This window comes from Sapajus apella, unplaced genomic scaffold, assembly GCF_009761245.1.
Source record: "Sapajus apella isolate SASKATOON/1434 unplaced genomic scaffold, GSC_monkey_1.0 scaffold37, whole genome shotgun sequence".
NCBI lineage: Eukaryota > Metazoa > Chordata > Mammalia > Primates > Cebidae > Sapajus > Sapajus apella.
Genome location: NW_022436977.1, coordinates 11,941,138 through 11,963,420, shown reverse-complemented (window position 1 = coordinate 11,963,420; position 22,283 = coordinate 11,941,138).

Genomic DNA, 22,283 nt, shown 5'->3' with positions numbered 1-22,283 from the left:
GAAACACTTGCTTGGGACATGTAACTCAGCAGACACTGTCATTTTTGACAAGGGTTTGCATTTATCAGTTGTGATTCCGGGAGCTGTCGGACAGAAATCATTACCAAGCTGCCACCGCAGCCTCCTGTTACCTTCGAGCAGATTCCTTTTAATTCACCTCCATGTAAATTTAAGTGCCTAACTTACGCCAGGTGCCTGGCCTTTGAGGAAGGGATGAATGTCAGGATATTTGTAAAAGGTCTCTGTTCTTGAGAACCCATAGTCCCCTAAACAACTAAATAAGCACTTACAATTGGATAGGTATATGTATAAGTATTTATACATGTACAGTCACATACCAGTCAACAAAGGACCGCATGTATGATGGTGCCCACATAAGATTATAATGGAGCTGAAAAATTCCCATCACCTAGTGATGTTGAAGCTGTCATAAAATCCTAGTGCAATATATTACCTCTTACATATTTAGGTAATGGTAAGTACGCAGATACTTGCCATTATGTTGCAAATGCCTACAGTACTCCATACAGCGACATGCTGTACAGGTTTGTAGCCCGGAGCAATAGTATACCATTATAGCGTAGGTGTTTTGTGGGCTATACTATCTAGGTTTGTTGATGTTTACACAATGACAAAATTGTCTAACACTATATTTCTCAGAATGTATCCCTGTCGTTAAGTGATGTGTGACTGTGTGTGTGTGTGTGTATATAACAATATGTATATACATACACACCTGATGGGAGAAAAAAATAATAGGTTAATTTATTCATTCCTCTGAGAGAAAGAAAAAAGTGTGTGTCTGGTCAGGGAGAAGCTTAACATGACTTAGATCAGTAGGCGTTTGTTATCAGTCTCTCTCTGTCAACTTTCCAGAGGCAGGAAAGCCCAGGGTTTAAGGTCTTTAGCATCAGAGCTAGACAGTCTGGGTTGAAATCAATTATTTTGTGACCCATACAGCCTCTGCCAGTTATTTAACTACTTTTCACCTCAGTTTACTCAACTGTAAAATGGTATAATAATAAAACATATCACAGAGTGTTGCTGTGAGAATTAAATAAATTAGTACCCATGCACATGGAAAGGTCATTCCAGAGGGAATAGTATGCACTGAGGTGATGGATGTCCTTGGAATGTCAAAGAAGAGCAAACCTCTGGCATGAACAAAGTACAGGGTGTGTTTGGACAGGAAGATTAGAAGAGCGATTGGAAACATTTTGTGGCCTAGATCCTGAAGAGTTTTTTAAGTCATGCAAAGAAATTTGGATTCTAGGCCACAGGCAATGAGAACTATCAATGATATCAAACAAGGGAATGGTATGATCAAGTCTATGTTTTAGAACAATCCTTTTCTAATAAATAGGAAGTTTAGACCAGAGGAAGAAAGAAATGAGAGGCAGAGTCCAACCAGATGGTTACAGCAATAATCCTTGTCAAATGCTTTAAAATCTGGAATAGGATGGTAGCAGTAGGGAAGGCTAACCTGCTAAATTTAAGGTTTTCCAAACTTTTGATTATGAGATTCTTCCTTCTTTATATAATTTCCAGATACTCCTCAGGACTCAGTTTGGGGAGTTCTGGCTCAACGTTTACTCATTTTGTGGATGTTTTGTTTCCTTACATCCTTCTGCATCTTAGATTATACCTGTAACTCAGCAGGAAATCATGATCACAAATGGAGGAATTTGTAAATTATCTGATGATGGAGAGTTTGACAGATGAATAAATCAGCCAGTCTTCCATAGAAACCAAGCTTATTCTGAAATCTATCTAGATTTTCACATCAGCCAGCCCTCTGCCATAATGCTTTCTCTTCTTGGCTGCTCAAGAAACTTTCTGGGGAGAATAGTATGATAAAAGTTTTATTTGGAGAATATGAATCTGTTGTCACTCATTTTAGATTGGAGGGAGAAGAACGTGCTCTGGCAGCTTGGCATTTCTTTTCATTGCATTTTGTGTAGTTCTTTCTGAAGACAAAAATAACAATAAATCCTTAGACTGTGCCAGGCATAAATCTAAGAGCTACACACACACAACACACAAAATTTCATCTTTGCAATAACCATATAAAGCAGACACTATTATCATCCCTGTTTGGTAGATGAGCAAACTGAGCTACAGAAAAAGCCAAAGTCACATAGCTAACAAAGAGTAAAACCAGGAGAGTCAATAGCAGTAGCTGATGGGTAATACATGTGGAATGAATGTGTGAGGGAAAGCGTTGGGGGTAAACAGAATGAATTCTGATAACAGACTGTGATAAGAGTTAGAAATGTGAGAAGAAATTACACATTCAGGTTAAGGACAACATCAGAAGTCAAAATGGGAAAGGGGTCTCCTTGTTAACCTGGACAGTGTTCCAAAGAAATTACTCTTCAAATGAGAGAGTTTGAAGTAGAGGTGGTAAAGCAAGTGAAATTTACTCAAGATTACAGAAAATATGGCACATTGGGAAAGTTAACACATTTCTCTGCTGTTAAGATCAAGCCCCTGTATTATTATCGGCTCTTATAAGTGGTGTTTGAAACAGATGCCATTTCAACTGCAAGGAATTTACTGAGTGAAGCCCAATTTGCTGGATGTTGTGCCTTTGAGAATAGGAGTGGTGTCTGTATGTCTAGAAAGGGTACAGAATGTGTCCTGCAAAAGCCTCAGTAACACAGTTCTAAACAAGACATCAGCCCCTATTGGAGTCTGTCCGTGAGCTCTTAGCTTCTAAGTACCTAGCCCTCTGTGTTAGGTGTTAATGCCCAAATACCATTAATCAAAAACAGTCCTAGAGTATATACTAGTGCTAAGTACTAGGAACCCCAAATGGATAAAATATAATCTCTAATCTCAAAGTTCTTATAATCGATTTAGAGGAAAATAACACAAACTTATACCCAGTATAGCATGATGATAATACGTGGATTGTATAATAAAAGCCAAGCTTAATTTGTTTTACAAATGTACAACATATGTTTGAGTAAGAATGACTCAGTAGGGATTTAGGACTGGAGGAGGAATTTTAGATGGGTCTAGATTAGTAAATGGTGGATGATGAGAAGAGCATTTCAAAAAGGAGCGGAAGCAATAGTACCAAATGCTGTTAAAAAATCTGAGACACTGTGAAACAAAACAAAACAAAAAAGCCTTTGGGTTTCCACACTTAAAACAGATTGTACTGACCTGGATTTATGAAACTAATTACCCACAGCATATAATGATAATTACAAATGTATTTCTTCTGAAAGCAGAGTCTACTCTTAGATCTTCATGATTTAACTCCCCTAGTTTTGCTAATTTGGGATTCTTTGGTCTTCTGGGTTTTAGAAACCTTCTCTTAGGCTTCCAATTCTTTTATTCCCAAGATTGGCATCGAGAGGTGTTCTCAGTCATTTGTTCAAACAACATAGAGACTCTGCCTCCTGACTAGCTTAGAATTCTGTCCTTCTCTGACGTGTCCTTGACCTCAAATAAGGCACCTGTTTCTCTCCAATTAGGCCCATCCCTATGTTAAAGAGGCAGACTCAGGTCAGCATAGTCTTTGAGCTGTACTTTTATCTGAGAGCATAGTTCATATATTGAGCCAGGTGAGCTGGTGCTGACACACAGCACACTCCAATTGCCATCAATCTGCTCCCAGAACAATCTACCCAACCATCACAAGGTATCACTTTGGGGCTGACATCTTTGGGGCCAAGTCCCAGCCAGGAGATGTGTGTCACCCAGGGATGACAGTCTGATCAAAATGCATGATGGATAGGGCATAACTACCATCCCATCACTCATGAGCAAGGAGGCAAAAATTGTCAAGGTAGGAGTGTCAAGTGTGGGGAAGGTAATTTTTGACAGGTGATTAATGCCAAGGAGCCAGCAGTCATCCAGGTACTGCCACGAGAAACGGGTAGTTATATATATTCTAAGACAGTGACTCCCTTCCCCCACTCTTGACCTCTGGTTTTACGTTACCTAAAAGCTTCACAGATGACTTTTTCTTCACCAAATTGTAAATATTTTTGCCCCTCAAAATCTAGAGGGGCAAAAAATATAAAGGCTATATTATAGCAAAATATAGAGGCTATATTACATACACTGTACACACACACTCACACAAAATGTAATTATAGCAAGACTCCATAGTGTCATCACCTTTTGCAAAACAACTTAAATGATCCCAAGTTAATGTCACTCTCATGGTCCTGAAGGAAGCAGTAGGTCAGCCTGTCTGGGGCCAAATCTGGGCTATAACTATGACCCTGAGCAAATGATTGCATCTCTGTGTTGAAGCTTTCTCGTCTACAAAATGAGATTGTTTTGAGGATTGAAGGAGGATCTCACCTTCGTGATTTATAGTCAATGCTTAATAAGTGATAGGTAATATTATTCTTGTACTTCTGCTATACTTGTTATATATGAGAGACAAGTTTCAAAACTGCAACGATTTTGTGGAACAAAGGATACCTAGAGGAGGCAGGTATAATGGGCTAGAGCAAAGAAAGCTTGGACACTTGAATGGGCCTGGGTCCTTTGTTTTGGAACATGAAGCAAAATAATAGCAGAAAGCAGGGAGCCACAGCCACCTTTAAAACTGCTGAAAGTTGGTCCTTCTTTTTACCCAGGCCCATGTAGAAACCCCATTAGCTTATTTACTTCCTGGAGGACTTAGCAGAGGTAACAGAAAACCCGAAGGATGATCACAGGACTCATTTGTGTAGCCCAGTCATGTGTAGACTCCCAGTGAAAACACATGTGGATATTCTGAGCATGCAGCCCCCAGCAGGCAGCAGTGTGTCTCAGAATTCTGGCCTTCTCTGACCTGTCTTGACTTTAGGCAAGAGACAGAAGCCACACTGGTTATTTCAACAGAGAGAATTGAATACAAACCATTATTAGCTTTGCTTTGAAGAATTGAAAAGTCAAAAAAGAATTCCAAGGTACTACATAGGTAGCAGCTACCGGAAGCAACTTCAAGAAAAGTCCTTGTGGACTTGGGAACAAGGGGAAGTGGAGGTTACAATCATTCAGACTTAGGCCTCTGGGGAAGGGCACCCGACCGCTGGTGGTGAGATCTTTGACTGGGTCTGATGTGGCTGTTTTTGAAAAGTTGGAAAAATTGACTCCAAATGGGTTTCAGCTGTTGCTTCTGGAACACAAGAACACTTACTGGGACAAAGAAATGAGGCTGGTGTGCTACTGACAAGACAAGGAAGGAGCAGGTCCCTTCTCACTCCTGGAGCCTTGTAGGAGCTCTGTGCTGCTTCCCATTGGATGCTTTTAACAAGGGCCTCTGGCCAAGCCATAAGGAAGTTTATGTGGTCTCAGCTCCCAGGCCACACAAAGCAGGGTATAGAAGGCTGGGTGTGGAACTGAGAGGAAACAGTTGAATTAAATCCACTCCTTCGCCTACCCAGCAAACACTGGCTACCTACTGTGTGTCCAGTACTGAAGGCTAAGAGACACGTCCTTGTCCTCTAGGGACTTGGGAAAGAAGGAGAGTAAAGGAAACAAAGTGTGATTTGGACTGTGACTGAGAAATGGAGAACCTAGAGTAGATCACGTCCTCCAGCCCAGAGAGGAAGGATGGATGGGGGAGAGAAGAGCCCAGAGCTGAATGGTAAAAGTCATTTGGGCCAGGCACAGTGGCTTGTGCCTATAATCCCAGCACTTTGGGAGGGCGAGGTGGGAGAATCACTTGAGGTCAGAAGTTTGAGACCAGCCGGGGCAGCAAGCAGCAAGGCAAAACCTTATCTCTACAAATACAGAAGTTAGCCTGGCATGGTGGTGGGCACCTGTGGTCCCAGCTATTCAGGAGGCTGAGGCAGGAGGATCTCTTGAACCCAGGAGGTAGAGGTTGCAGTGAGCCGAGATCATGCTGCTGCACTCCAGCCTGGGTGACAGACCGAGTCTCCGTCTTAAAAAAAGGAAAAAAAAAAAAAAAAAAAAAAAAGAAGTAGGGATCCATTATCGGGGGTGTCCAAGGGAGAGAATACAGCCATGGGTTCTTAGTTTCTGTTTTTGGTTGGACCAGTAAAGCCCCTTCTTCATCCTTCTTTTCTGCTTATCACTAGAGACAGAAACCAAAACCCATGGCTTCAGGCTGCTAAAAACCCAAAACAAAGCAAAACAGAACAATATCAACAAGGTAAGGCAGATGGGTCAAGTTTGCACTAGATGAAGGAGAGGAGGAAAGTCCATAGATCCTGATACACAGAAGAACAAGTCAGGACGTGCCTTATATGCCAAACATGGAATTTGGATTTTTCTCCTGAAGGCAATGAGAAAATACCAAGGATTTTAACCTGACATAGTCAGATTTGTGTTTTGATAAAAGCATTTTGAACTTGGTTAGAACAGTGTCTGAATGAGCATTGGAAAAACATTGCTATAAGCTAGAATTGTTAAATTTCATTTACATAATTAATACATGTACAAAAGAAAGATAATCATAAAAAGTAGTGAGAAATCTCACTCTCTCCTGCCTCCTAGCAATAACCATTTTTATTTTCTTCATGCTTTCCTTCTTGCTTTATTTCAACACAAGGAAATAGGACCATTTATTTTTATTTTCTACCCCTTTCTGTACAGTCTTTTCTTCTTTGAAACAATGCAAGAGGAAGGAGGCTCCGAAGTGACTTTTCTGGGTCAATGGATAAATGCTTCAGTAATCTGGGTAGATGTTTCCAGATCTGGTGGCTACTTTTTCTTCCTAGATGTTGTACCATTTTGTACTCACACCAGCATATGGGTCAATGCCGCTACCCACAGCCTACCCAACAAAGTATGCTGTAAAAACTTTGGAAATTGTTGCCACTTGATAGTTTAGAAAATGGAATGTCAATGTAGTCTTTATGAGTGAAACTGTGCATTTGTTTCAGATGTTTAAGCGCCATTTATATTTCATTTTCTTTGGTCTCTTCATTAATGTTTTCCAAGCATTTTTCTATTGGGTTGTTCTTCATTTATTTTCTTATTCCTAAGACTCACAGATGTTTTTTCCAAGTTAGTTTTATCTTTTGGAAGGTTTTTGTTTTGTTTGCCAAAGGAGTCGTAGTTTTATACTGTCAAGTTATTAAAGAATTCACATGTTTTCTATAAATACATTTATTTTTATTTTTTTAAGAATTTCAAGTACGACTTGTTCTCAGTGAACCAAATTCTTACCTAAGGTTTAACCTTGTAAATGCCCAAATATCTTTTACATATTTTTCTAAAATGGTTTATATATTACCTTAGTTTTTGAATAAAAAATATTGCATAATATGTCTTTCAGAATGACTATTATGAACATTAATTAATTCACCTTTTATGACACAAAATTAGACTTTTAGGCACAAAGGTCTGTTTGCCTCTATGTTAAGTGGCTCGAGATTGCAAATTGGCAGAAGCTATGTACAGCTCTATCTCCTCCCTTCCTCCTGGTTGCTGTTAGAAGACCCACCAGGAGCCTCTCTGCCCTCTTCTAACTGCGCTCAAAGCGGATGGCGAAAGTTGACAAGCTCCTAGGTGAATTCTCTGATGAAGAAAGTTTACAAGCTCCTGGGTGCTCATTCATACATTCCCTGTTTGGGTTCTAGCTCTGTAGCAACTCAGTGGATCCTGACCTGACCTTATCTTCTCTTTAAGTAGATTTAATCAGGATAATTGCTCTATCTGTCCAGATTTGGGTACCTTTATGATATATTGATGATGTCTGTCTTTCTTCTTTTCAGGTTCCAGTTTGTGAATTCAGGCTTCATTCAGGTTGTACTTACTAACTTGTTGCCACCACCAACACTATATCCCATCCCACTGTATCCCTGATTCTGATCTCCCTAAATACTGAGACCTGCATCTGTTCATAGCAGAGGCTCAGTATTTGCTGCATTTGAACAGTTTTACAAAATACGAATATGAAAACTAACTATAATCAAACCTGCTAAGTCTGATTACCAATTGTTCCAGAAGCAAAAAACTGGGTAAGAAGTCTCAAAACAAGTATTTTGAAGAGTGCCTCAGTCTTGCTTAGACAGTTAGTTTGAATGATCCTCCTTCTTTTATGTGCACTTAGGAATTCCCTCGACATTTACCCAGTATCCATCTATTATTACTAGGGTTCAGGGCCCTGGCTACAAAAGGCCTTCAAAATAGGTCACTTTAACTTTTGCCAGCGCTCTCACCCTGGCTGGGTTCCTTGTCTCTTCTGCAATTTTCTTGGCTGCAGTTTCATAAAACACAATCCACTGACGCTGTCTCCTCCCCGTGCATTTACTCCTTTTCAGATTAGAACCACCATGTTCCCTTTGGCTCCCAGCTGTTTCTTTGGGGCTGCCCACCCTCTTGGTCTTCTCAGTCTCTTTACCTACTATCTGCCCCGTGGGAGACTGATTGTATTGTTATGTCTTTATCTTTCTCACTCTCTATATCATAAAAGAGTTACTTAGTTGAATAGGAGGCCCATTGCCCCAGGAGACAGACCAGAAATTCTTTCTATGGTACTTGAAGTTTTCTCATTTTTTCGTTTAGTAAAGCAGCAGGATCCCGAGGCTGGTTTTTAAACATGTTACTCTCCAGATGAGTTTCTTTGGCCTTAGTGGCCTCCGTTTTGACTGCTTTTCTTTATTTTCTTCTATTATCTCTTCAATGACAGAGTTGCAAGTATCACTAAATTGTTGTGCTTTCCCACAGCAATGCCCTGATTTCTATGTCTAATACCTTAATAATGGGCTTCAATATTTGATCACCAACAGGGCCAAGAGTTTTCCTGGATCGCATATTCTGTCCTCAAATTCTAGGTTTCACAGTTGCTCCAGACTGCACTTCAGAGACATAGTTTGCTTTTTGATTCTCAACCAACCTAACTGCAATTAAATTGAATCAACTAGCTGATTCAGAACTGATTTTGATAAATGATAGATAGATAAATGATAGATAGATAGATATGTTTCTCTAAATTAGCATGTCTATTTTGGACAGGATAACTATTTGTTGTGGGAGGTTGTTCTGTTTATTGCAGGATGTTTACCAGCCTCCCTGGCCCCTCTCTACCTACTAGAGAGTAGCATTCACCCTGTGAAGTTAAACAGCCAAAAGCATCTTCGGGTGTTGCCATCTGTTACAGGGTGGTGCAATCAACGCTACTTAAGAATCACTGCTCTAAATCTATTATACTCCCAGTTATTAGTAAATAATCATAACAAAATCATTAATATTTTTAAAGCTAATGGAATTAAGCAAATAGTGGAGGCCAGGCCCTTTGGAAAGTACTTTTTTACATAAACTTCTTCCAAGCTTAAAACAGCTCTATGAATTAAGTATGAGGGGAAAAAGAGTTTAAAGTCACAAAGCTAGCAAATGGTGGAGCTCCTTTGTTTAAACCATAAGTCAATTCCAAAGCTCATGCTGTTTACAGTTATCTTATATACTTTACGCCTGTCTTCTATGACATAGCTATTTCTACCGATACATACCTTTGGCCTAGAAGATGAAGGTTTTATTTATTTATTTTTGTAAATCATCTTTTGAATTCATGAGTACTGAGAGTGAGCATGATGCTTTGTCCATAGTAGACGTAGAGGAATCTTTGCTGAACAGAGTACCTTTTAATTAGTTCTGAGAATGAAACTTTCCTATTGCTGTGCTCTGCACACAGTACATTCTTAATAACTGTTCCAAATGAATATACTATAATCCAGAAAAAAAAAACAGATTACTCATCCTCTATTTGTTTTCTATATTCTTCTGAACTTTAATAATGGGGGGCAGGGGAAGTGATGGGAGTCATCTTTAGATGGCATTTTTATTTCTTTTTATCTGTTGACTTTGACCTTTCTGAATCTTTTGCTTGTATTTATTATTTTCTTTCCAGTCCGGTCTCGATCAACAATCATAACCAGAGTAATGTTGCATTATCTTTACATGTCACCATTTTCTGTGGAAGCAGAGCCGTATTACAAATACTATTTAATTTATCCCCTAAGTCTTCAGTGAAGAGAGTAGGGGATATTATTTTTTGCTTTTAGTAGACAGGGTTAATTGCAGACATCAAATAACTGACACACCCAAAGATTATTAAATCAAAGCCTTGACTCCTAATCCATAGCATTGCCATTACTAAAGTAAACTTCTCTGTTAAGATATAATAGAACTCCACTCTCAAACCCCTCCCACCATCCAATTTAATCAATGAACACAGACCGTTTCCTATAGATATACCCTGTGGAAGTGAAGGGAAACACATTTGTTTTGTGGCCATGCGATCCTGACTACTCTGCTGGTCACTTTACATTTAAATTAGTAAGCTTACTTTGAAGTAGGTGTTAAATATATGTCTCCATTTTTAAACACGGGATGAAAAGAAATTAAGAAACCTGCCCCAAATCTGCAGCTAGAAAGTAACAGTACCAAGTATTAAAAATGGCTGTGGTTTCAAAGGAATTTCTACTGTTATTTTTAATTTAACTTACACAAACTGATATGGTTTAGCTGCATCCCCACCCAAATCTCACTGGAGCTCCTATAATTTCCATGTGTCATGGGAGGGACCCGGTAGGAGGTAACTGAGTCATAGGAGTGGGTCTTTCCTAGACCGTTCTTGTGATAAAGAATAAGTGTCACAAGATCTGGTGGTTTTATAAAAAGGAGTTTCCCTGCACACACTCTCTTGCCTGCTGCCATGCAAGATGTCAATTTGCTGTCTACTATGATTGTGAGGTGTCCCCAGCCGTGTGGAACTATGAGTCATTAAACCTCTTTCCTTTATAAATTACCCAGTTCCAGGTATGTCTCTATTAGCAACATGAGAACAGGCTAAGACAGAAACCTTTCTCTAAATAAGGAGCAGTCAGAAAAAATCAGTGCTTAAATAAGATTTCTCAAATCCCTACTGTTGTTCAAGAACCAACCCTGTCATTGAAGAAGAAAGAGAAGTAGAAGAGTTTATCTTTTGGGTCCGCAAGTTGTATGTAGGAAAGGGGAGCATAAACTAGGTAGGCTCTGGAAGGTTAGAAGATGGACACACACTTCCTCTTGTATTCTCCCCAAGAATCCCAAGAATTGTGGACTGTTACAGGTATGGAAGGGTTGCCACCTTGCACTCCAGAGGCTGTTATATTTTTTAGTAAATGAAGTGATGCCAGGATGGTGCACGTGGTGCTATGGAATTCTTACAGATGAAAAGTGCTATATACATGTCAGATATTATTACACAGCACTTATAAAAAATGTTTCCACTTATCGGTGTGGACTCACTGTTGAACGGTTTAGAGATGATAGTTATTGCTAGTAATAGCAGTCAGAATAGCAGTAAAAATGGCCCTTTTTGCTATACTTTGCTCCATATTTTGCTGTTTTTTTCCCTCTATAATCCAGAGTGGCCTAGAACAAGAGTGAAAAAATAGTTGCTGACAAGGCTTAAAAATAGAAAAATGACTTTTTTATTGTGGTTAAGGTTAACAGCAAAGGAGGAATTTACGTGAGTGTATCATAAACAAATTTAGGCCACAGAAAGTTTTTTAAAAATTGTAAGAATGTGACTTTTTTGCTTTTAAAATTCATATTATAATGTAAATGCTACCATATTTTGAAAGTTTGACCTTTGTAATTAGACACGTGCGCTTTTTTAGTAGATCATGCAATACTGCGATGCTGCTATGTTTTTAATCTAACTTCAAAATCTTTAAAGACAATCGTCTGGTCCCTGAATTATTTGATTTGGTCAATTATAGTAACCACCAGTGCCCATTGTCTTCCTATTTATTCTTCTGGCTTCTGTAGGAAGCCACTTAAGAGAAATGCCCAACACCTTACCTCCATGTCATTGAATACTTCACAATCAGCTTCTGCTCAGCCAAGCAAATAGTGCTACCTTCAGCAGCAAAATATCCCTATTCTTCTCACTTTGGTTTGGCTGCAGCCTGGTTTTTTTGCTCTAGTGTTATGAAAATCTCAGTATAGCTGAGAAATGAGATTTTCCTCTCTTCTCTGGGACTTGACAAAGGCTCTTCTACCTGCTCATATGTTCTGGCCACCACTTTTCAATTACAAACCACTGTCATCTACTTAAGCTCAAAATCTCTTGAATTAAGCATGATTTCTACTTTTCAGAGAGAGAAACTGAATTCTGAGAACTTAAATACAATGCCCCAAGTAAACATGACCATTAAATCAAGTAGGAATTTGATTTCAAATTCAGGCCTTTTAATTTCAAATACTAGGAGTTTTCCTTTAGGTGAGGAGTTAGAACATTTTCACACTTTCTGTAAAGAACTAGATAGTAAATATTTTCAGCTTTGCAGCCCATAGTGTTTCTATTACAACTACTCAACTCTGTCCTTTGGAGAGAAAGCAAAGACAATATGTAAACAAATTTCTGTGTTGCAATAAAACTTTATTTAAAAACCAGGTAGCTGCTGGATTATAGTTTGCCAAACTCTGCTATATATGGCACTTTCTCTGTAACTCTATTCCATTTGGGATGTAGTTATGGACTCCCTCTTCTGGCTAAATTTTTAGTTTATTTTTGAAGATTAGAAAGGAAGAGAAAATAACTCTATGCAGCCTTCCAACATAAGCTACTCGCTGACAATTTCCAGTATAATAGTCAATTTATGGAGCAGAAATAGTGCTGGATGTATAGAAAAATCTTGGATTTGAAATTGGAATCTATATATTAATAACTTCGGAGCTGTGAGTTTGAGAACATCATTAACTTCTCTGAGACCCAGGATAATACAGAAATGATTTGAAAAGTTATTTCACGGGTGCTTATGAGGATCAAATGTGATAAATGTGGCAGTAATGAAATCAGTACCTGCTACAGAGTAGGCTCTTATTTTAGTTCAGGCTCCTATAAAAAAATACTATAAACCTATTTTTTTTGTAAACATCAGAAATTTCCTATAGTTCTGGAGGCTGCAAAGTCCAAGATCATGGCATCAGCAGATTCAGTATCTGGTGAGATCCTGCTTCCTGGTTCATAGATGGCAAAAGAGCTCCCTGGGCTTTCTTTTATATGGCACATTTACCCTCATAATTTAATAACCTTTCAAAGGCCCAACCTCCAAATACACTCACATTGAGGATCAGGTTTCAACGTATGAATTCTGGGGGACACAAACATTTAGTCTCTAATAGGCTTAAATAAGACTATTCAATCTCTATTTTAACATAATGGGAGATTTCTGTCTTAAGATTCTGGGTTTAGGTCAAGAAATATGAAGATGATATTGGTTAGGTCATTTCATATATGTTTGTTGAGTCATTAGTTGATTAATTCCAAATGGAATTTGGGGCAAGTAAAAGATTGCTGTTTATAGTGTTTGGGGGTTATAGATATTACTATATTCCCACTACAAGTGTTTTTTCAGCTACTGATTTTAGTCAGAGGTGTGCTAGCCTTTGTGGTTGGTTTCCCCAGCTTTCATTCCACTCTCAAATGGTTAATCTATGAGAATTCTGTAATCCTATTTGTCTTGCCAGTGATTGGTTTAAGAATAAGCAGAACTCCAGTTCTGGTCATTAAGATAAAAGAAGAATTCTACTGTTAGGTGCTTCCGGAAAGAGTTTTCTCTCTTAAGAAAGAGGCATGTAAAGAAACTGCTCCTTTCTTCCTCTTCTTCCTGGAGGTTCTTTTCCGGGATAGAAATAGCCATGTTGTAACGAGGAAAGGGTCAACTGAGGGCAAAGCTGGCACACAGAGAATGGCAGAATAGGAAGGAAAGAACTGGAATTTTTGATGACCCAGTTGAAATTCCAAAGCAACCAACCTGGGAATCTTCCAATGTTAGGTAACAAGATCATCTAAGGTATTAAGCCCATTCGATTGGATATTTGTTATTGTGTCATCCTAACAGATGGTTCTTTATATTTTTTGTGACTTTATTTAAAGGCTACAGCTGAGAATAAGAAATGTTGGATTGTTGTCTTGATTCTGCCACTCTGATTTACTGAATGATTTTTAGAGAATCTTCTAACTTTGCGAACTTTTAGTGTTTCCATTCATATAATGGAGTCCAATAGAAAAATTAAACCTTAAATATATTTCACCCTTTTAATCTGTAGATTTGCAATAATGAACAGAAATGTCTTTTTAGTTATTTTTCACAACACATTTTAGTCTAGATCTGTGCTGTACACTATGTTAGCTATTAGCCAGATCTCACTAGTCCAAATCGAGTTGCGCTATAAATAGAAAATATGTACAGGGTTTTGAAGTCTTAACATGAATGAAGGTAATGAAAATCTCATTAATCATTTTTATATTGTTTATACATTGAAATGACAAAGTTTTGGTTACCTAGGGTTAAGTAAAATATGTTCAATTGATTTCACTTGTTTTTAAAAACTTTTTAATGTGACTCTTAGAAGATTTATAACTGGATTTATGTTCCCATTACTATATTTCAGTGGGGTAGTACTGGTCTAGATTGTACCATGTGTACTAAAGCTCAGCAAAAGCATTCTCACAGGGGTCAAACTAGATTCAATCCTAACAAACAATTTATTAATACAAAAACCTACAGAATTTGCTCCTGCACCTCACTTCAAGGACAGGAAATAAGTATTCTTTCTTTTATGGCAATTAATATTCTCATTCAAACCTAAGTTTCTGAAATCTTAACCTAGAGGAAGCTTGAATATGGCATCTGGCTTAAGTAGAATTGAAACCTAAAGAAAATTCTCTTAAATGATGAAATACTGAGAAAAGTCCAAGTAGATGCAAGTTTGTCTTATCTTCTCATCAGTGAAAGAGATTCAGGATCTGATAATTAGGTTGCGCTCCTAGTACAAAGAAACACATGGTGAAAGAGCAGTTTCCAGGGCGTGTGCACCTACACCAGGCTCTGCTGAGGTCAAGCACTCTCAACTTTGTGTCCTGGGGCCAACCATGATCAGACCACTAACTCTACCAACTATTTCCTTGGCTGTGCAGAAACTTTTTAGTTTCATTAAGTCCCACTTATTTAGCTTTGTTTCTGTTGCATTTGCTTTTGTATTCTTGGTCATGAAGGCTTTGCCTAAGCCAATGTCTAGTAGGATTTTTCCAATGTTGTCTTCTAGGATTTTTATAATTTCAGGTCTTAGATGTAAGTCTTTAATCCATCTCAAGTTGATTTTTGTATAAGGTGAGAGATAGATAAGGAACCAGTTTCATTCTTTTAAATGTGTCTTGCCAATTATCCCAGCATCATTTGTGGAATAAAATGTCCTTTTCCACTTAATGTTTTTGTTTGCTTTGTCAAAGATCAGTTGGCTCTAAGTATTTGGCTTTATTTCTGGATTTCTATTCTGTTCTATTGGTATACATGCCTGTCTTTATACCAGTACCATGATGTTTTTTGATGACTATAACCTTGTTAGGAATGATGATGGTATTTTGATGAGAATTGCATTGAATGTATAGATTGCTTTTGGCAGTATGGTTACTTTCACAATATTGATTCTACCTATCCATGAGCATGGAATGTGTTTTCATTTGTTTGTGTCATCTATGATTTCTTTCAGCAGTGTTTTGTAGTTTTGCTTGCATAGATCTTTCACCTCTTTGGTTGAGTATATTCCTAAGTATTTTTTTTTTGCAGCTGTTTTAAAAGGGGTTGAGTTATTGATTTGATTCTCAGCTTGGTCACTTTTGGTATATAGCAGGGCTACTGATTTGTGCACATAGAGTTTGTATCCTGAAACTTGACTGAATTCACTTATCAGATCTAGGAGCTTTCTGGATGAATCTTTAGGGTTTTCTAAGTACACAGTCATATCACTGGTGAACAGCAACAGTCTTACTTTATCTTACCGATTTGGATGCCCTTTATTTCTTTCTCTTGTCTCATTATTCTGGCTCAGACTTCTAGTACTATGTTGAATAGATGTGGCAAAAGTGAGCATCTTTGTCTTGTTCCAGTTCACAGAGGAAATGCTTTCAACTTTTCCCTTTTCAGTGTAATGTTGGCTGTGGGTTTGCCATAAATGACTTTTATTACCTTAAAGTATGTCCCTTCTGTGCGTTAATCACATTTGTAAAGTATCTTCTCAGCAACCTCTAGGCTGGTGTTTGACCAAATTACTGGGTACCATAGCCTAGCCAAGTTGACATATACAACTTACCATTGCAACTCACATACGGATTATTTTCTACTCTAGAATATATTTACATTTAATAGATGAAAAACATTTAACGTTGTTATGCTTACCTAATATTTCACTTGTATTATTCTCTGTAGTTTCTTATATCTTTTGCCTTCCCCCATTATTGTCAGCAGCGCTTACTGTCTTAGGGAGGATAGAACAAGATACACAAGCAAAGGAGTCACCTTTGAGTTTCAATTAGACATTTTCATTTTAAAATCTATAATATGTCCAGGTGCAGTGGCTCACTCATGTAATCTCAGCACTTTGGGAGGCTGAGGTGGGTGGATCACAAGGTCAGGAGTTCAAAATCAGCCTGGCTAAGACGGTGAAACCCTGTTTCTACTAAAAATACAAAAATTAGCTGGGCATGGTGGCAGGTGTCTGTAATCCCAGCTACTCTGAGGCTGAGGCAGAGAATTGCTTGAACCCGGGAGGCGAAGGTTGCAGTGATCTGAGATAGCACCACTGCACTCCAGCTTGAGTGACAGAGTGAGACTCTGTATCAAAAAAAAAAAAGTGATACTACTAGGGTATACTGTTTTTTGTCACAAACAACAAACCTTAGAAAAAAAGAAGCAGGCTACCTTGTTACAGAAGAGGTAAATATTGCATAGGGGAAGCAAACAGAAGACAAAAAATAACTTTGTCTTTAGGAATCCATGCAGATACATTCCTGAAAAGCAATTCTGTATCTCACCCAATGTCTATTTCCTAATTAGGTGAGGGGTGTGGAATAGAAACCAGAGATGGAGTTCAGAATCCAAGAGCAGTGGGAGCTCTCTTTGGGTTTTGAGGGGAAGTTCAAGACAGTTGCAAGCCCCACGGGAATGTTTCTTCATCTATCGTGACACAGAAGTGGTTCAGCAACCAAAATCCCCATTAATGATAGACTAGATAAAGGATGTGGCACATATACACCAGGGAATACTATGCAGCCACAAAAAAGAATGCGTTCGTGTACTTTGCAGGGACATGGACGAAGCTGAAAGCCATCATCTTCAGCAAACTAACAGGAACAGAAAACCAAGCACTCCATGTTCTCATAAGTGGGAGTTGAACAATGAGAACACATGGACACAGGGAGGGGAACATCACGCACTGGAGCCTGCTGGGGGGCAAAGGGCAAGAAGAGAGAGCATTAGGACAAATGCCTAATGTATACGGGGCTTAAAACCTAGATGGTGGTTGGATAGGTGCAGCAAACAACCATGGCACATGTATACCTATGTAACAGACCTGCATGTTCAGCACGTGTATCCCAGAACTTAAAGAAAAAAAAAAAGAGGTTCAGTAGAGATGCCTGAGACAGCCATTTTCCATCTTTGTGAAGGGCAGGAGATTCCATTTTTCTCTGTCCATCTCAGTAGAGCTTGGAGTAACTGGAGAACAAGCTATATCAGACGTGGCTACTGATGAAAGGGAGGAAGGAAGCAGCTGAGACACATGACCAAAGATGACCACAGATGACTGAAGACCAGATAGGAATGAACTGGAACATTTCCCCCTCTGGGACTCTAACGTACCTGTATATAATATTGTCTGTCCATCTAGCATAGACAGACTCATGACTGAATATCCTTAAAGACCATTACGTTGCTGGACTATCATATATTGCTGTTTACCCAGGAAAGCCCTGATTTGTACTAGTTGCGTCAAGCCAAATTGTTAAACAGCAGTACTTCTCACTCTAGAAAGTGTCATGGCTTGCATTAAAAACTGTATCGTGACTTAGCTAAGCTCTCAAAACTTAGATGCAACACAGGAAAGTGTTGAATCACTTGAGGTTAAGATTTTTCTACCTGGAAAAATAAGGGAAATCTAAATGGAAATTAAATTCATTAATAGAGAAAATAAGGCTGTGTTTGGCACTCCTGATAGGGTGTACTGACATTTCAAATCTTTCCTAATTTAAAAAGCACTCAGACCTCAGAAGTTTACATACTCAAGTCCATCTCACTACAACTACTTGAATATAATAGGATATATAAAGTTTTAATATTTTATGAACTTAATTTGTCCCTCAACTTTTTAGAGTGCCTTTAATCTATCAGCAAATACAGTCTTCACTGATTTATTATTATAATATGGTGCAGAGAAAGGGATGCTTTACAAAAGGCTTCACAAGCCCTGCTAAGGGAAGTTGGATGGTTTCCAAGGAAGTCAAATAATAGGTTTGTGTTGTAGAGTTGGCTTGAGCAGCAGTGTGAAGGATGGGCTGGAGGCAGTCAGGAGGCCGCTGCTGCTGCAGTGTAGATGGGAAATCAGTCTGAACTGAGGAAGTAACCATGGGGAGGCCAAGAGGACAGAATCAAGAGCCATTTAGGAAACCAAATAAAAATATTTGGAAACAAATTTTATGCTTGGAATGAGGAAAGCAGAGATTTGTTGAGTCAGAATGAGTTCAATGTGGAATAGAAGGTTAAGGTTCTGGAGGACGGTCAGGAGAAGATGATGGTTATGCAGGTGAATATGTGAGTATGGAGCTTGATGTGAAGTTGTGCACGAGAGATTTGTGCTTGTAAGCATCTGATTTTTTAAAAAAATAGCAGGCATTGAAAAAAGGAAAAAATAGTGTTTACTATACTTTCTTTTAATCTTAGAGCAAATGTAAAAATTGCCGAAATAAACTTTATGTTGAAGTCAGACTTGAGGGTAGTATTCTGAAATAAATATAACTCAATATAACACCTTATGAATTTTTGCATTGGAATTTATGTTGGAATTTACCTTAAACCAGTGTTTTCCAAGTGGGTGCAATTTTGTCCCTCCAGGGGACATTTTTCTGCTTTTCATAACTGTAGCGGGGGTAGGCAGTTACTGGCATGTAATGGTGGGGGCCAAGGATGCTGCTAAATATCCTGCAACTTACAGGACAGCCTCCACCAAACAAAGGACTCTCTGGCCCAAGGTGCTGAGGTTGAGAAACTCCTGCCTTAGACAACCGAGCTTAGACAATTTTAGAAAAAGACTTCAAATCATCCCTAAATTGTTTTTCTAATCGAGAAACACCAGAGAAGGACTTTCGCTGTAATGCATGAAAGAATCTTAATCTTGGGTCTGGGAAGTCCATTCCATTAGTTTTTCAACTCAAAAGGATGTTCCCCTGTTTAAAAGCCCTTATGTACATAGGAGTACTCTGTGAGCACACATGGAGGACTCTGAGAAAGTATGGCATGTTCACCCAGTGAATCCTACACTATAGGTTAGCAGTCAATGCAAAGATAGCAAGTTCAATACCATGGGAATGGATGGGAATGTACATACCACCAAGGACATCTAAAACATGAGGCTTGAAAATGACCATTAAATCTGGCGATTTCATTGTTAAATGTGAGGACGGAAAGATGCAAGTGGTCAGAAATATAATGTAATGGTGAGGAGTACAGGTTACTGAATCTGATCTTACAAGACTCCTGGTCCTATGACTCAATAGTTGGGTGATCTTCAGCAAATTATGTTTGCTTCCCTGTGAAGCACATTCTTCATCTGTCAAATGGGGATAAAATACATCCTGCCTCTAAGATTTGTGTTTGGGAGTAAGTCAGATAAGACACACAGAGCTAGCAGAGTAATTGGCACATTGTAGACTCTCAATAAATGTCATCTACATGTGCTTTGGTGCCTAGCTGGTAGAGAATGTTATCAGTGGAGCAAAAGAACACCTAGACCCAGCCCACTGTTTCCAAAGTAACTCTCTACTAAAGGCTTCCAGGTAATAGATACAAATATATTGACTGTATTAATGCCAGGAATATAACACCTATAGGTTGTTTTAATCGAATCAATAATTTGTTGATCAATATTTGTTAAAAGTGATGACATTGATTCAACTGGTTTCTGTCATAACGAATGAGAGCAGATGAAACAGATTCATGATTTTTAAAGTGCAATCCTAATACCTCTTAGGAAAAGCTGGGAACCACAGAAAAGAGAAGCATTTATAAAAGACTGATTCCAAACAGCCTGAAAGCAAAGGCCGTGTGCTTAGAAGCTATGCCATAATATTTAATTCCTTTTCCACTGCTTACTAGCTGTGTGGTCTTCAGCAAATTACTCAACCTGTCTGTGTTTCCGTTTTCTTTTGTACGTAATAAGGATCAAATGTATCTTGTAAAAAGAAACTAAATGTAAAGTACTAGGCACAGCACAGCCATAAAATTTTCAGTAAATGTTAGAATAGTATTAACAAACACAAATGTATGTGAATGCAAAATTGAAATAAATTTTAAAAGATAAACTACAGATGACAAATTTCACATTTCCAGTGTTCTACTTTGGAGCTACTTCTATAAATTAGTATGCTTTTCTTCTGACAACACTTTGGAATAACTTTCAGAGGCAGAGACATAGGTGGCCTTCTAGGTCCCTGGACAGCTATGCAGGCATGGAATATTTTTGACCAATATTTTTTTAGCTGATATCCAAAAGTGACCTTCTGAACAGCCAGATACTCAATATTATATTCAGCTGTTTAATGTTTCATCATCCCACTCATTAATCACACATAACACTCATTAATCAAGTTACAAAAGAGGATCATTACTAACTGGGGGCAGTAGTGCAGCAACATTGCTGCCTGCAAGCCACATCAGTAGGCCTTGCATTACTCCAGAGACTGGGTAATGGCCAACTGGCGTATAATGGCATCAAGTGGGTGACACTTCTGTGGAGATCTGAGGAACCCTAAGACCTGGGTAGTCTCTTAAGTTATGGCCCAAAACAATCAGAGATGCAATGACAGGGCATACACAAACAAGGCTAATAGAGATGAGATGCTAAAAGATTCCAGATAACCGTTTTTGTAAATAAATTCAACATGCCAATGTTTGCTATGACAAAATTTGTAAAGTGGGAATTTACCCACTATTTAAGTTTAATTGAAGTTTTTTTATTTTAGTGATTTTAAAACTATTTCTTACCCTATTTTACTATATTTTTAGTGCTGTCTCAGCTCACTGCAGCCTCTCCTTGCCAAGTTCAAGAAATTCTCCTGCCTCAGCCTCCCGAGTAGCTGGGATTACAGATGCCTGCCACCACGCCCGGCTAAGTTTTTGTATTTTTAGTAGAGGCAGAGTTTTGTCATGTTGGACAGATTGATCTCGAATCCCTGGCCTCAGGCGATCTGCCCACCTTAGCCTCCCAAAGTGCTGGGATTACAGGTGTCAGCAACCACTCCCAGCCCCTGTTATTGATTTATAGAGAATAAGGATTTAGCTTTCCTTTCTCCCATCCATTCCCTTCACACAATTTCCTCATCCTCCTGATAATGTCATTATATTTTTTGTTAGAGTAATAATTACTTGGTAATAATTATTACCAGAATTAATACAGTTGGATCTTGTAGTAAACTATGATTACATTTCTTCTGTCTCTCCTATTCTATTCATTTAGTTTTCTGTCCTACGCAATAACTTCACTACTTCATAACCCGAGCCCGTTGACAGAACTGTAACATTACTCTCAGTACAGTCAGGCTTACCAGGTCATCTATCAGTTTCATTATTGTCCTGGAGACATCCCTAGGGGAATCCTCTACTTTCTGCTGCAGTCTAGACCAGCTGCATTGCAGGCTTGAGCACAGCAGTAGACATGCCATCTACCTTCCCTGTTCTCTGAGGATGTCTCTTCATTCCTCTGTTGCATGTGCTAAACTTTCCTGGTTTATTCCATTTTGTAGGTAGATCATATCCTCCAGTAATTTCATGAGAAAGAATGCATGGAAGAAATAGATTGCCTAGTATAGAATTCTAGGATGGTGATGGTTTTCATCAGGTTATTTAAGTCAATGCCACATTTTCTCCTGGTATCCAGAATTATAATTAAGAGCTCTAATGTCATTCTGATTCCTAAATATTTATATTGGACAAAAGTTATCCTCCCTTTTCTAAAGTTAAGAACATTTCTTTTACTCTAATATTCTGACATTACACTGAAATGTACCTTGATATGGGTCTTTTTTCATGAATTTTGCTGAGCATGTCTAGGTTATTTCAATCTAAAAATTGGTTTCATCAATTCCGAAAGTTTACTTGATTTTATTTTACATAGTTTTCTTTCCCCTGATTTCTCTGTTTATTCTTTGTAGAGCTCTCATTAATATTATTTTTTACACTAGACCCCCTCTTATTGAATTAGTCTTAAAGTTTTCTACTGCCTCTCACATTTTTCTACTTTCTGAGACATTTCCCCAGCTG